Here is a 14,144-nt window from a genome sequence, read left to right as displayed (position 1 = left end):
GTTTGAATACGATTCTAACACAGCAGCATATCACTGTTTCTTTTTTAAAAGTTTATTTTCTGTCAGCAAAGGATTGGGTTTACAACCCAACAGGTGTATCAAGCATAACGTCAGAGTAGCAAATAAATCCCCTTACAAACGAAGAGATGGAACACTTCTCAACGTACACAACACACGTTAAAGAAGCAGGCCATTCATTAGATATAAGGTATATGTTACGAACATGTCATGGACAAAAAACAGTGTTGTTGGTAACTGAACTTATATAAGAGAATTGAAAGTAGTCCAACAAAACAGTTTAGATTCAATGTACCAACAAAACAAACAGTTTAGATTCAATGTATATGCGTGGCTCAGTTCATGAGCAGGCTTCCTTGACTTTTGGAACATCAGGTATGCCCTACTTTCTGGTGGCCCAGATATTTGACACTTATACACTTATGTCACATGAGCGTACATTTGACTCCCACCTGAAAAAGAAAAAAAAATAAAAAAAATTTGGAAAAATATACAAATGACTACAGGAAAAGGTGATTTTTTTTTTTTTGTTAATTGATTTTTATAATTTTGTTAATTGCTTCTAAATAAGTAATTAAAATAATTAGGGAGGGGTTAGGTGCGGCCTTGACCATGGGGCCCACCTTGGGGTATGTATTGTATATCCATGTCATCCATCCATTTTGCAGCTCATTTTACGGCATGAGCCCCAAAATGAAGCAGATTCAATCTCAGGTGGACCACACCACACAAACAGTGGTAAATGACTATTAAAAACTTTTGTGAACTACAAAAATTTTGGATCAAGCTTATATTTTTTTCCCATAATCAAGGTCTGTGTGACCTTATCCACAGGTTGGATGGTAAACAACTATTATGGTGGGCCCTAGGAAGTTTTTAATGATGGGCATTCAATCACGACTGTTTTCTATGGTGTGATCCACCTGGGATTTGAATCTGCTTCATTTTGCAGATCATGCCCTAAAACGAGCTCATAAAACGGATGGACTGCATGCATATATAATACCTACATCAAGGTGGGCCCCACAGGCAGGGCTGCACCATGTTGGGTGAGGCCCGGCCACACCAAACCCGCTCCCAAGTAATTAATGCCCACTCCTTACAAAAAGCTGCTCTTAATAAATAATTAAGTGATCTGGGGAACACAAAACATGTAATTAAGCCTTCTTCCGTTTGCTTTTGTCGTGGGGTAAAGTCATGTTTATGATTTGGCTATATGATAGGCGTGGTCTGGAATCTTTTGGCTGGGACCGCCGGAATAGCTGTACAATCCATTTTCATATAAATAAAAATAAGGTGGAATGATACAACCTTTCCTTTTCTTAAAAAGATACACACACACACACACTTCTCGCCTGTGACGGGGATTGCTTCCTACCCCACCGCGTCTCCAGCTAGGAACGGGCAGGAGCTTTGAGTGGCCATCGTGATGTATCGGTTTTATCCACATTGTCCATCTATTTTCCCATGGCATTCTATGAGTTAGAATCAAAATTTAGGTAGATCCAAGGTTCAAGTGGATCACACCGCAGGAAGCTATGGTGATAATGATTCTCACCATTGAAACTTTTCTAGGGCCCCACCATGATGTTTATTTGACATTCGACCTATTCATAAAGTTACATGGACCCCGATGAAGAGGAAACAGAAATACTAGCTCGATTCAAAACAAAAAGTTTTCAATGGTAACAATGTAATCCCCATTGTGTAGCCCTTCTCTATCTTGGATCTGCCTCAGTTTTGGGCTTATATTCTAAAATGACACAGAAAAATGGATGGAAGGTGTGGATAAAACTCATACGTCACTGTGGTCACTCGAAGCTCCTGCCCGTTCCCAGCTGGAGACCCAACCCGTGTTCCGAACCTAGAGGTGGTAAAGGGGGAAACGGATTGGCTACTCCCCCTGCCAATAGTAGAGCTGTACACGAGTCGAGTCAAGTCAAGTATCGCCCTACTCGTATTCGGCTCTTAACGCTCGAGCGCTGCTCGTACTCGACTCTACTTGGCCAACGAGCATGGACTCCCCGCTCGTACTCTACTCGCCCGAGTACGAGCCGAGTACGAGTAGTAAACGAGTCGAGTCGAGTCCGAGTTTTCGAGGCGAGTTCGAGTACGAGCAGAAATCGAGTCGAGTAGAGTGCGAGTTTTCGAGGCGAGTTTGAGTCAATTGGAATTCGAAGTTAAACTAAACAATAAAATATATAAAATGCACATAATTTATAATTAAAAAACTTCGATAATTACATTAGCATAGCATATTTACATTACATTGTTCACTTCAAAATAACAATTTATAACTAATAACCTCCATAAGAGGAGTGTCTTCTTGTATTGTCATCTGATCCATCGGAACTGCTATCTATTTTTTCATATACAAATTGGTTCACTTTCTCTGAGTCAGAAGGCGAAGAGATTTTTCCTTCGTGCTCTTCTACACTTTGAACTAGAATTTTCAAACTTGCTTTATGTGAAGAATTGTATGTAGTACCCAAGCCCTATAAAATTCACCGAGACAAGTCAGAAATTTGAATTTGTTACTCTTTTTCTTCTTCTTGTTTGTCGTACTCGAGTAACTCGACCCTGCTTCAACATTGTGTTGTCTTTGACTCGAATATCACTGAAGTCTAGAAACATCTTCCATAGTGCATTTTAAGGTGAGTTGGAATTGTTCTTCCTCCAAAGCTTTTAATCTGGCTTTCTCCTCTGCATCTTCTGTGGATGTCATTCGTGTACTAGATCCAGAAGCAGAAGATTTGGATGGAGTGTAAGGTTTTCTATTTGAATCTAATAGAGCTTGAAAAAGAATTTGGACATCCTTAGGGGCATTGGGGCATGGTTTTGCATCACCACCTCGACATGACAAGTGTAAGCGAAAGCGATTAGTGTTGTTTACAAACTTTGCGCCACACAAACCACATTTAATCTTTATTTTTCCAGACCTTAGTGGTGATTCAACTAGGGAAGTATAGTCCCAAATGTTTGTCGATGGCTCAGATGATGACATATCTACATTCAAATTTTAATAAAAAAATTAAAATATTGATAAATAAATTGAACTTGATATAGGAACAAAAGAAAGCAATATAAATGTATCAAAAGTCAAAAATAAAATCAAATGAACAAGCATATGTAAATAAATATCAAAGATTAAAAGTTTTCCAAACCACATTCCAAAAGGACCAACACTTTCGTATTTGCAGTTGCAGTGAAATAATATTACAGATCATTCAACATTCAACCAAAACAATTGAAAAACCTAAAATAATTACTGATCTGTAGGTAGAGACTCGTCATGAATCTCAATCTCCTCTTCATCATCATCATCATTATTCATATCTCCTCCCCATATTGGGCACAACCAATCTTGCGTACAAAACAACACTTCAACTGTATTTGGCGAAAGTGAGCTTCGATACTTGCTCACAACCCTGCTCCCTGTGCTAAATGCGGATTCTGATGCCACTGTTGAAATTGGTATTGATAATATGTCCCGTGCCATCACAGATAATATAGGGTATTTTAATTCACTAACCCCCATCTTCCACCATTCCAACACATCAAATTTGGATCGCACTACGATTGGTTCCTTGAGGTATATTTCTAACTCTGATTCTTTAGTATCAACTCTCATTCGTGCTTGTGCCAAGTATGATATGTATTCATTTAGCACATCCGGATTACCAGGTACAGAAATATCCGCATCTCTACTTTCTTCAACACCCGCTGCAGGTAAGTATTAACATACGATTTGTACAAATCTTCAAGGGCTTGATAAACCTTAGACGTCTCTACTGCTGCTCTTTTAGTAGGATAAAGCTTTATGAAAATAAAGCTAACCAACCCCATATTACAACGAGGATCAAGAACAACTGCCAAGGACATCAACAGATGACATTCGTCCCAGTATTTATTGAACTTCCTCTTCATACCAACTGTCATCTGGCGTATGAAATCTGGACTCGCACTGGCATTTTTCTGTAGAGCATCCTTAATCTTCCAAAGAGAAGGAAGAAACAGATTCGCTGTTGGATACTAATTCCTAGAAAAAATCTTCGTGCAATCGTAAAAAACTTTGAGAAATATGTGAACTTGTTGTGCTTTGGCCTAATCATCTGTGCTCGGCAACCAATAATACGTTCTGTCATGTGCCGCGTATTCAGGAAATACAAGCTGTAATTCCATTGCCGCATTTAACATTTCATAGGTCGAGTTTCAACGTGTATAGACATCCAACTGCAACGTTTTTTTAGATGGCACATTCAAACGTTGGATGATGTCATTCCATACACTCAGTCTCGATGGCGACCCCCTTATATATTTCACACTTTCTCTTATATTCTTTATAGTGTTGTCAATTGCTTTCAACCCTTCTTGTACAATCAAATTTACAATATGGGTACAACATCTGACCTGGAATATTTTTTCTACAAAAAATAAATTTCCTATAGCCTTGAACTGGTTACGTAAGCATGAAATGATACTGTCATTTGCTGAAGCATTGTCTAAAGTTATTGCTGAAATTTGCTTCTCAATGCCCCAGCCTTCTAGACAACTGTAGATGCAATCTGAAATAAGTAAACCAGTATGTGGAGGAGGAAGGTGTTTGAAGTTTAAAATTCTTTTGCATAGTTTCCAATCTTTATCAACATAGTGAGCGGTTAATGAAATGTATCATTTTCTTTGATTGGACGCCATCCATAAATTAGAAGTCAAAGTTATTTTGGTCACTGAAGCCAAAACTTCTTTCAGTTTCATCTTCTCCTTTGCGTACATCTTCATGCTTTCTCTCTGCACTATGACGCGAGAGACATTCTCGGCCCGAGGGTTAAGGAATTGACAGAAAGCCCTAAACCCTTTACTTTCAATCATTTTGAAAGATTTTTCTTCCAAAATCATTAATCTAGCAAACCACTCATTCAGCTTCTCCTTGTTAAACTTATGAGTGGACACTACGCCTTGGGAGTCATCCCCTTCTGACTTTGTAAATGACAACGTCTATTGGTCGGGAGGAGGGAGTCTTGCTTTCTTAGGACATGTCTTCAAATGTCTAATTAGATGTGTCGTAGATCTTCCTGGAATCTTGCTGAATAACCCTTTACAGTGATTACACTTTATCTTCTGTACATCTTTAACTGTCACATCTTCGAAATCATTCCACACTGCTGATCTCTTCTTCTTCCCTTTGTATGCGGTTGACGTGTCTATGTCTCCCTCTACTATTAGAGGAGATGTGGCCGATGCACCCATTCCAGGGGTATTTGGGTTTTCATCTTGACTAGCCATCTATAAAATAAAGTTCTCGATATGTTATATAGCTATACCAAGGGTCCTAGATGGCTAGACTGCTAGACGGGCATAATTACTTAACTGTCTAAATCAGTCACCCATTCAAAGTTAGATAGATTGTAATGCTTCATTTTCCAATTTAAATGCTACGCCGAAATTCTGGCAGCATCTCCCCTTATCTCTCCAAAATATATTAATCTTGTATTTGATTCCCGTGTCAATCATCAACACAAAGTGTGGACATTTGACGACGGAAATAAATACATGAAATATATCCAGAGAGAAAAAGAAGAGACGAAACCAGAACAGGCATATGTATTTAAATTGGAATAAATGAAGACATTATAATCTATCTAAACCTGAATTGTCCAAAAAGGGACAATTTGAGAATTTCTATACATCCACGAACACACTGAATCTATGTCTGGCAACATAGAAATCCTCAAATGGGCAACTGATTATCTTATACTACAAGTCCACAACTAGAAAAATACAAATAATTCATATCTATGTAAACAAAGGAGTATGTTGAAATTGACATTTATCATCTAGCTAACTAACAACAAAATGTCAAATGAAAAATCAAAGGCATCTTAAAGTGGTAGCATTCAACACTAACAAAGTAACAAGTAAACTGTCATTTATAAAGTAAATTAAGAAACATGGAAAACATAACTATTTTAGGGCACGATATCAATGGAAAACATAAATAGTAATTGCCCTCTTATTCCTTAAAAAACCTAAGACCCAACTTAATAGATGGCTAAAAATGAATCAATCTCATTTTATTTAATAGTAATCACACATTAGAGATATGAATATTTAATACATAATTAGTTTAATAACCTATGATGGGAAACACTTTGTGAAAAACTCAGCCCTATCTACTTATTAAGCGGATCACATTTAAAGATCTTTATAAACAAAAGCCACTTTGACTTTGATAGGCCCACCCACTTTGACTTTGATAGGCCCACCATGATATTAATTGAAGACCTACGATAGGCTTAGAAACAAACAAACAAACAAAATGATGACTTGTAATTCAGGTGGGCCACACTAAAGTAAACAATTGGGAGTGAGATGTTCACCCTTGATTAAACAATTTCTATATTAACAATTTCTAACATATATTAAATAATTTCTATATTAACATATCAAGTTAATCCCAAAACTATATTTTGACCATAGAGGATCAAATTGAATATTTTGACTTAGGCCCACATGACCAATTTAAGACCGAGGGTAGGCTAGGAATTTTGATGGCTATCTAGCCTGAAGCCATCAAGATCCATCTAGATCTTCAACTCCCATCACCTTTGATTGGGTTCATGTTAGTTGGCTACTTTGTAAGTGTCACATGAGACTTATTTACTACAGCCATGTGAAATCTCTCACCCCACCTGACAAATGATGTAGACATTAGGTCTGTCAGGCTCACCCAAATGCTTACTTTTCTTCCGACAACATGTGATGACCCAAACCGCCCATTTAGAACAATTAAATAAAGTTGGTACATAAATAAAAATCTCATTAATTAGACATGTTCATACAATGTTTCTTAGGATCAGTGTTCCATAAATGCAATTTCTAACTCACCCTTGTAGGATGATCTTCAATCACTTACAAGCATTTCAAGGGCCTAATCTACCATTAGGAGTCATGGTTTGGTGATCCAAAATGTTAATATGGTGGGACTTACAATGGATGGTCCATGCACAAAAATCCCCAAGAGTGTTTGGTCATTTTCTTTGTCTAATGGCTCTTTTGTCAGTGTGGATTTGAAATCATGCAGAAGGGTGGATCTTATGGTTTGTGTCGAATCGAGCCCATTTGAAATCATGACATTTTGAAGGATTTGGATCACAAATCCCTTCAATTCTTTATTTTTAAATGACCAAAAAACAGTTTATTCGGCCCCAAAAATACATTGGATTCCATGCTTCCAAACAAGCCTTAAGTAGTTCTTCATTGATGGTTGTGGACGGATATCATGATTTTTACATCCAGAAGATGTGCCTAGGTTGTTGGAAGTATACAATAAGATGATTCAGCCCAAAGGTTGTATAGCTTGTTTAATTGAATTTTACTTTGTACACTGCAGGTTTAGTAATCCAACTAATATAACTTGGTTGAAAAATCCTATCTATAGAATATTTACCTTTCATGTGTAAATGGAAACCGAACTTAGCAATTCACCATGATATCAAGAGAAAACACAAATATCAGGTTAATCTCAAACTATATTAACAATTTTTAACATATATTAGCAATAAAAAATAAAAAAAAACAACCTCACACCTTACCGGGCGAGCAGAAGAGGGACGACCGGCAACTGCGTGCAGGGCAGGGCGATGACAGACGAGTGACAGCCTGACAGGGACGAGCTGAGGCACCGGACGAGTGGCAGGGATGAGCTTCGTCACCGGACAAGGGCACCGGACAGGCTGCAGGGACGATTGGCAGGGTCTAGCACCGCTGGATAGGGGACGGGGGCGAGTGAGAGAGAGAGAGGGAAGAAGAGGGACAATTGGATGGGCGTTGGGAGAGAGAGAGAGAGAGAGAGTTTTTTTTTTTCGAACGCTCGCTGGGAGGGAAGGGTTTGGGCGCTGCTTGAAAAGGACGGGTGGGGCCATGGGGGTAGGGTTTGGGCACTGCTGGAAAATGGCAGGTGGGGTAGGGTTTTTTTTTTTTTTTTTTCCGGGCGGACTTATATACATGGGTACGAGTCGAGTACGAGTCGAGTACCGAGTCGAGTTCCTCTAGACTCGGACTCTACTCGTAATCTAAACGAGTCGTGGAAACCCGCTCGTACTCAGCTCTAACTCAGACGATTCGAGTACGAGTCGAGTATTCCGAGTTGAGTCGAGCGAGTACTCGAGCCTGAGTCTGCTCGTGTACAGCTCTAGCCACTAGCTTGTGGTCGGTTCTCTGTGGGCCCACATGATGTATGTGTTTCATCCATTCCGTTTATCCATTTTTAAAGATCATTTTACGGCTTGATCCCAAAAGTGAAATGGATATAAATCTCAGGTGGACCACACCACAGGAAAACAATAGCAATTGGATATCCACCATTAAAATCCTCCTAAGGCTTACTGTACTATTTGTTTGACATCCAATCTGTTGATTAGGTCATAAAGACATAGACGAAGGGAAAAAACAAAGATCAGCTTGATCCAAAACTTTTATGGCCCCAAAAACTTTTGAATGATCGACATTCATTCAACACTGTTTCCTATAATGTGGTGCACTTGAGATTGGGATATACCTCATTTTTTGTCTCATACCCTAAAATGATTTATAAACATAGATGAACGGAATGGATGAAACATATACATCTTGGTGGAGCCCACAGAGCACCAACCACCAGCCATTGGCTGGTGGCAGGGGGAGTAGTCAATCCGTTTCTGGGGCCGGTTGTGCCGTGGTCAACTAACCAACCTACTTCTAAGTCCTACTCATAATCATAAGGACAATATGAAGGGTAGAGGGTCGGGTTATGGGTCAAGATCATTGGGCTCTTGGTCCGTTTTTGTATAGGTTTGAGCTTAGGTTCCTCTTCACTCCCATTAGAAAACTTATCAGGTAAGGATACCCGGCCAGGTACTTAGCCATTGGTTTAAGACACAAGCAAGTCACACCCACATCCATAGCTCAACTGGCAGAGTGGAGTTACCTAGTTTCAACACTTGAGGTCTTGGTATCGATCCCCTAGCCGGGGTGGCTAACATGGAGTGTGCGTACTGACATGGGTGTGTACTGACATGCTAACTCAAAAAAAAAAAAAAAAAAAAGAAAAAAAAAGAAAAAAGAAAAAAAGACGCAAAGTCTAAGTCAACTCAAACTCAGTTAAACTCAATCCGATTCAGTACCAGTTCACTCCTGTGGCTGATACGCTGATTCAACCCTAACTCAGTCCATGACTCGGCTGAAGACCAAGCAAGTGGGTCCCAGTCGCCTGAGTCTTTTAACCATGCACCCTTGTGCCCAAACCCATGACAGCCGAAGCCATTGTCACCTCTCGATCCTAACCAATCATGTGTGGCCAATTCATGAAAACATGCAGGGCCTCAATTGCAGGTCGGATCACGAAGTCAGTGTCCCCACCCTGAGGTATACCCGAATTCCTGTTCCCCTTAGCTAAATAGGGCTCACCAAGATGTAAATGAGATATCCACTCCGTTCATCAGTTTCCCAAGCTCACAATATAAAAGAAACCCAAAAATGAGGCAGATTAAAGACTCATTTGAGCCAGTTACAAGAAACAGTAGGGATTGAACACCCACCATTGAAACCTGCGCAGGGGCACAAAAGTTTAAGATTATGCTAATATTTGAATTTTCAGTTCATCCCAGTGTCAAAATAATCTTTGTAATGACTAGATGACATATAAACATTATGATGGGCTCCAGGAAGGTTTCAATGGTGGGTATTTCCATTCTCACTATTTCCTGTCGCGTGGCCCACTTGATTTTTAGATGTCTCATTTTTTTTTTTTTTAAATGTTTTGAATAGGCCTAACCCGAACTTGATCTAACTTGGTACTGAGTCCGGCATGCCTGACGCAATCTGAGTTCAAGTCTAGCCTAGACTAATCCGAACCGAATCCGACCTAGTCACAAGTACCCAGTTGGGTCAAGCCGGGTTGGGCACAGTAGGTATCTACAGGCTGAAATCACAACTCAAAACCTAAATTCACTTGCCAGAATTGTAACCTCTTTCACAACTCAAAACTTAGATTCACTTGCCAGAATTGTAACCTCTTCATCAACTACACGGTATCTTAGATCTGAAATGTTACTTGCCAGAATTGTAACCTCTTCATCAACTACACGGTGTTTTAGATCTGAAATGTTATATCTGAGTTTTTAAAAAATATATATATACACATACAAGTCAAGTTTCGAATTGAGTGTACAGAGTCAGATTTTGAGTTGGGTCAAGTCAAGTTACTGGGTGACTTGAACTCGACTCAATTTGAGTTTGAATTAGACGAAGTCAACTCGATTTGGATCAACTCGCCCACTCGGTTCAATTCGAGCAGGATATGTGAGTTTGCCGAGTGGACTCATCTCATGCCCAGCTCTAAATGCAATGTACAAACATGGGTCCATTGCGACTAACCAAAGAAGTCAGCAAAGTCACCCTTGGAATTCAAAGTAGCCTTGCTCTGCACCAAGCAAGAAATTTCAGGGCACCATCGTTCCAAACATAAAAATCATCATCAGCACACTTGCAAAGTCACCCTTGGAATTCAAAGTAGCCTTGCTCTGCACCAAGCAAGAAATTTCAGGGCACCATCGTTCCAAACATAAAAATCATCATCAGCACACTTGCTTTGCACCCAGCAAGAAATTTCAGGGCACCATCGTTCCAAACATCAAAATCATCATCAGCACGCTCCTTAGATTGCATCATCAGAGAGAGTTTTGGTATGCTGTAATCTGTTTTCTTCTATTTGTTTATTTTTTCTTTTTTAATACCTGTTTGACTTCACCAATATTGTAAAATTTCAAGATTTTGTACAAAAAAAATAAAAAATCATGATATTTGTGCAACAACCGCACACTGACTTCTGAGTTTTATCTAATTTCCTGTGAACAGAAACCATATTGCTTCTTAAAGCCGTGGAACTTACTTCTTATCTGTAACCTTCCATTGTAAATGAAGTGATTGAATATTGAGTTTTGGGGAAAAGGAAATGGGGATTGTATATGCTAACATTATTCCATGAAGAATGCAATACTGTTTTTCTGTTCCATGGTATACTACTTAAAAAAAAAAAAAAAAAAAAAAAAGGAGAAAAAAACCGTGGAACAGAGACTACGGTTGGGTACATCTTCCTTCCTTTCTTTTTATTCTTCTTCTTCTTTAGTTTTAAGTAGAAATGATTTGATTTTCGATAATGGTCAGATCTTCCTAATTAATCTTTTAATGGAAAATAAATAAGTGCATGACACGATGATGGCCAAAAATCAGATAGATCCAACCATTAGGTGGGCCACACTGTAGAGAATAATGAAAAATCACCTAAAAAAATCTCCAATTTCTTAGTGGTCTCGCCCCACCTGATGATTGAATTGGCATAAATTTTAGGGTGTTCTATCATCATGGTGGGCCGCAGATTTTGGATGGGTTGGATGTGATACGGCTACAATTGATGGACCGTTGCATGAAAAGTGTGTTGGATTTGAACTGGATTTCAAGATGTTTGATGCTGCAATGATGTCCAGTCGATTGGACGATATTTTAGTCGTGGAAAAGCATACGGTTGGTGTTGGGTTTCTCACAGGAGTAGACTCACCCAATTCGATCAGGCCATGACCCTGCAGGCTCACCTTAGATGTATATGTTGTATATCCAAGCCATTTATTTGGTTATTTTGGGCATTAGCTAAAACTAAATCAGATCGAAATCTTAGGTAAACATATGGAGAGCGCCTGGTCTTTACACAAAGGAATCACAAAACGGCCTGGTTTTTTGGGGACGACTCTTAGTCTGGCCTGGACCAAGGGTAGATAAGGAATGAAATCCGTACATCAAATCCCTTATCGGTATTTGTGGAAGCCCTGTGGGACCTTCCATGATGTATGTATTTTATCCTCACTGTTTATTCATTGTACTGTAAGAACTTATTTTAGGGATGCAGCCCAAAAATATCCAAAGTTCAAGTGAACTAAACAATAGAAGGTAAGAATTGAAATAATCCTCATCTCAAGCCGTCAAAAACTTTTTGGGGGCAACAAAAGTTTTGAATTAAGCTAGTATTTGCTTATTCCCTTCATCCATGTCTACGTGACCTTACAAATAGGTTGCAAGGCAAATAAACATTGCGGTGGGCCCTAAGATGCTTTTAATGGTGAGCATTCAATGACCATTGTTTCCAGTGGTGTGGTCGACTTGAGATTTGTATCTGTTTCATTTTTAGGCACAAGTCCTAAAATAATATAGAAAAATATATGGATGGCATGGATATACAATATATTTATCAAGATGGATCATGGTCACAGCAACACCCACTATCATGATACCCGGGTAACACCTAATCCGCTGGTAGGACCCCAATTTCGCCTCTTGCATGAAGTTACTGCGCCGTGAAGTTAGGTTAGGCCCACCGTGATGTTTGTGAGAAATTCACCTTGTCAATGCATTTTTCCAGATCATTTTAGGACATGAGACCAAAAATGGTGCAATCCAAAACTCGAGCTAGCTGCATGAGAGGAAACAATGAGGATTGACCGTACACCGTGAAACATTTGTAGGGCTAGAGAAGTTTTAAATCAAGCTAATATTTTTGTGTTTTCAGTTACTAGGAATGGCCTTATGAACAGTATGGATGCCATATAAAAATTGCGGTGGAGCCAGGGAGGTGTTAGTGGCAGGCATTTTCCTATCCACTACTTCCTATCGTGCGGCCCACTTAAGTGTTAGATTTGCCTCATTTTCTGTTTCATGACTTAAAATGATCTAGCAAAATTGATGGACCGAGTGAATTTCTCACAAAGATCACGGTTGATCCCACTTAGCTTTTCTCCGCAATAACTTGCAAAGGTTTTGGTAGGAAATCGGCATTAGACCACGGGATTGCCTAACAGAACACAGCACCTAGCTGTTACCTTGTTGATGTGACAAAGTTCTGTGGGCCCCACTGTATTGTATGCGCTAGATCCACACCGTTTATATATTTTTCATATTATTTTAGGTCATGAACCCAAAAATGTGGCAGACCCAAAGTCTGAGTGGACAACGTCATAGAAACTGGTGGAGATTGAAAACCTACAATTGAAAACTTCTTGGGGTCACCAAAGTTTTGGATCAAGCTGATATTCATGCTTTACCTTCATCCTGATTTGTGTGACCTTATGAATAGGTTGGACGGCTAAAAAACATCATGGTGGTCTTAGGAAGGTTTCAATGGTGGGCGAGTCATTGTCCTTATACAACTTTTTGTGGTGCGGTCCATTTGAGCTTCGGGTTTGCCTATTTTTTGGGTCGTGCCCTAAAATAATGTGGCAAAATGGATGAATGCAGTAGATATATATGATACATACATTATGATGGCCCCAGCGAACTTTGCTATGTCAACATAGTAGTTACATATTTAGAACAAAAAGCCTGAACAGGAACTATGAAAAGGGTAGAGTTGTTATTTACAAAAATATTTTGAGTTGAAATCACTTACTGCATTCCATGTTAAGTATTAAGTCAAAGAAGGAAAGCTTAAAATGAATTCATTTGTTAGTGAAAATCCAAGTTAAGCACTTAAATTTTAAAATTTATCAAACCATCTAAATTAGGAAAAATCACTTAAAAAGGCCTATTTCAGTATTAAGTGCTGAAAATAAGTTTCAACAAACAGACCCGAAGTCTTACTTCCATTGTGCCCGATAAGAAATTTCAGACGCCATCGTTCTATACATGAAAATCAGCATCAGCACAATAAATTATAGCTAGTTTGCGCATCACTAGAATTAAATTTTGTACTCTGTGACCCTTCTTCTTCTTCTTCCTTTTTCTTTCTTTCTTTCAATTTTTTTATTTTTTTTTTCCTTTCACACTCTTTTTCTTTTTTACTGCCCATTTAGTTTGCACCAAATATTGTAAAATTTCATGAGATCTTGCACAATCAATAAATGTTGTGATATTTGGTGCAACAAACACACACTAAGTATTTGAGTTATATATTTTTATTATGCAGAAACCAAATTGCTTCTTAAGCTTTTAAAGAGAGACTTCAGCTGGGTACATCTTCCTCTCTTCTTCTTCTTTGCTCTTTTTCTTTTTCTTTTTCTTTTTCTTTTAACTAGTTATGATTTGATATTTGATGGTGGCCAGAT

General features: G+C 38.8%; 1 protein-coding gene across 2 annotated transcripts in view; it reads left to right on the top strand.

Moving 5' to 3' along the window:
- LOC131249182 (disease resistance protein SUMM2-like) overlaps positions 1-14,144 on the top strand; it is a 169,531-nt gene that overhangs the window by 23,992 nt on the left and 131,395 nt on the right. Inside the window, exon 1 of one of the 2 annotated variants that reach the window (XM_058249799.1) lies at positions 10,550-10,739. The exons of the other annotated variant lie outside the window; for it this stretch is intronic. The gene's annotated coding sequence lies outside the window, so the exon portion shown is untranslated. Of the gene's footprint in view, positions 1-10,549; positions 10,740-14,144 lie in introns of those variants that run through there. 2 annotated transcript variants of the gene reach the window in all.

Source organism: Magnolia sinica, chromosome 6, assembly GCF_029962835.1.
Source record: "Magnolia sinica isolate HGM2019 chromosome 6, MsV1, whole genome shotgun sequence".
NCBI classification, from domain to species: Eukaryota; Viridiplantae; Streptophyta; class Magnoliopsida; order Magnoliales; family Magnoliaceae; genus Magnolia; species Magnolia sinica.
The sequence above is the reverse complement of the archived record's forward strand: the minus strand, read 5'-3'. Positions and strand labels throughout refer to the sequence as shown.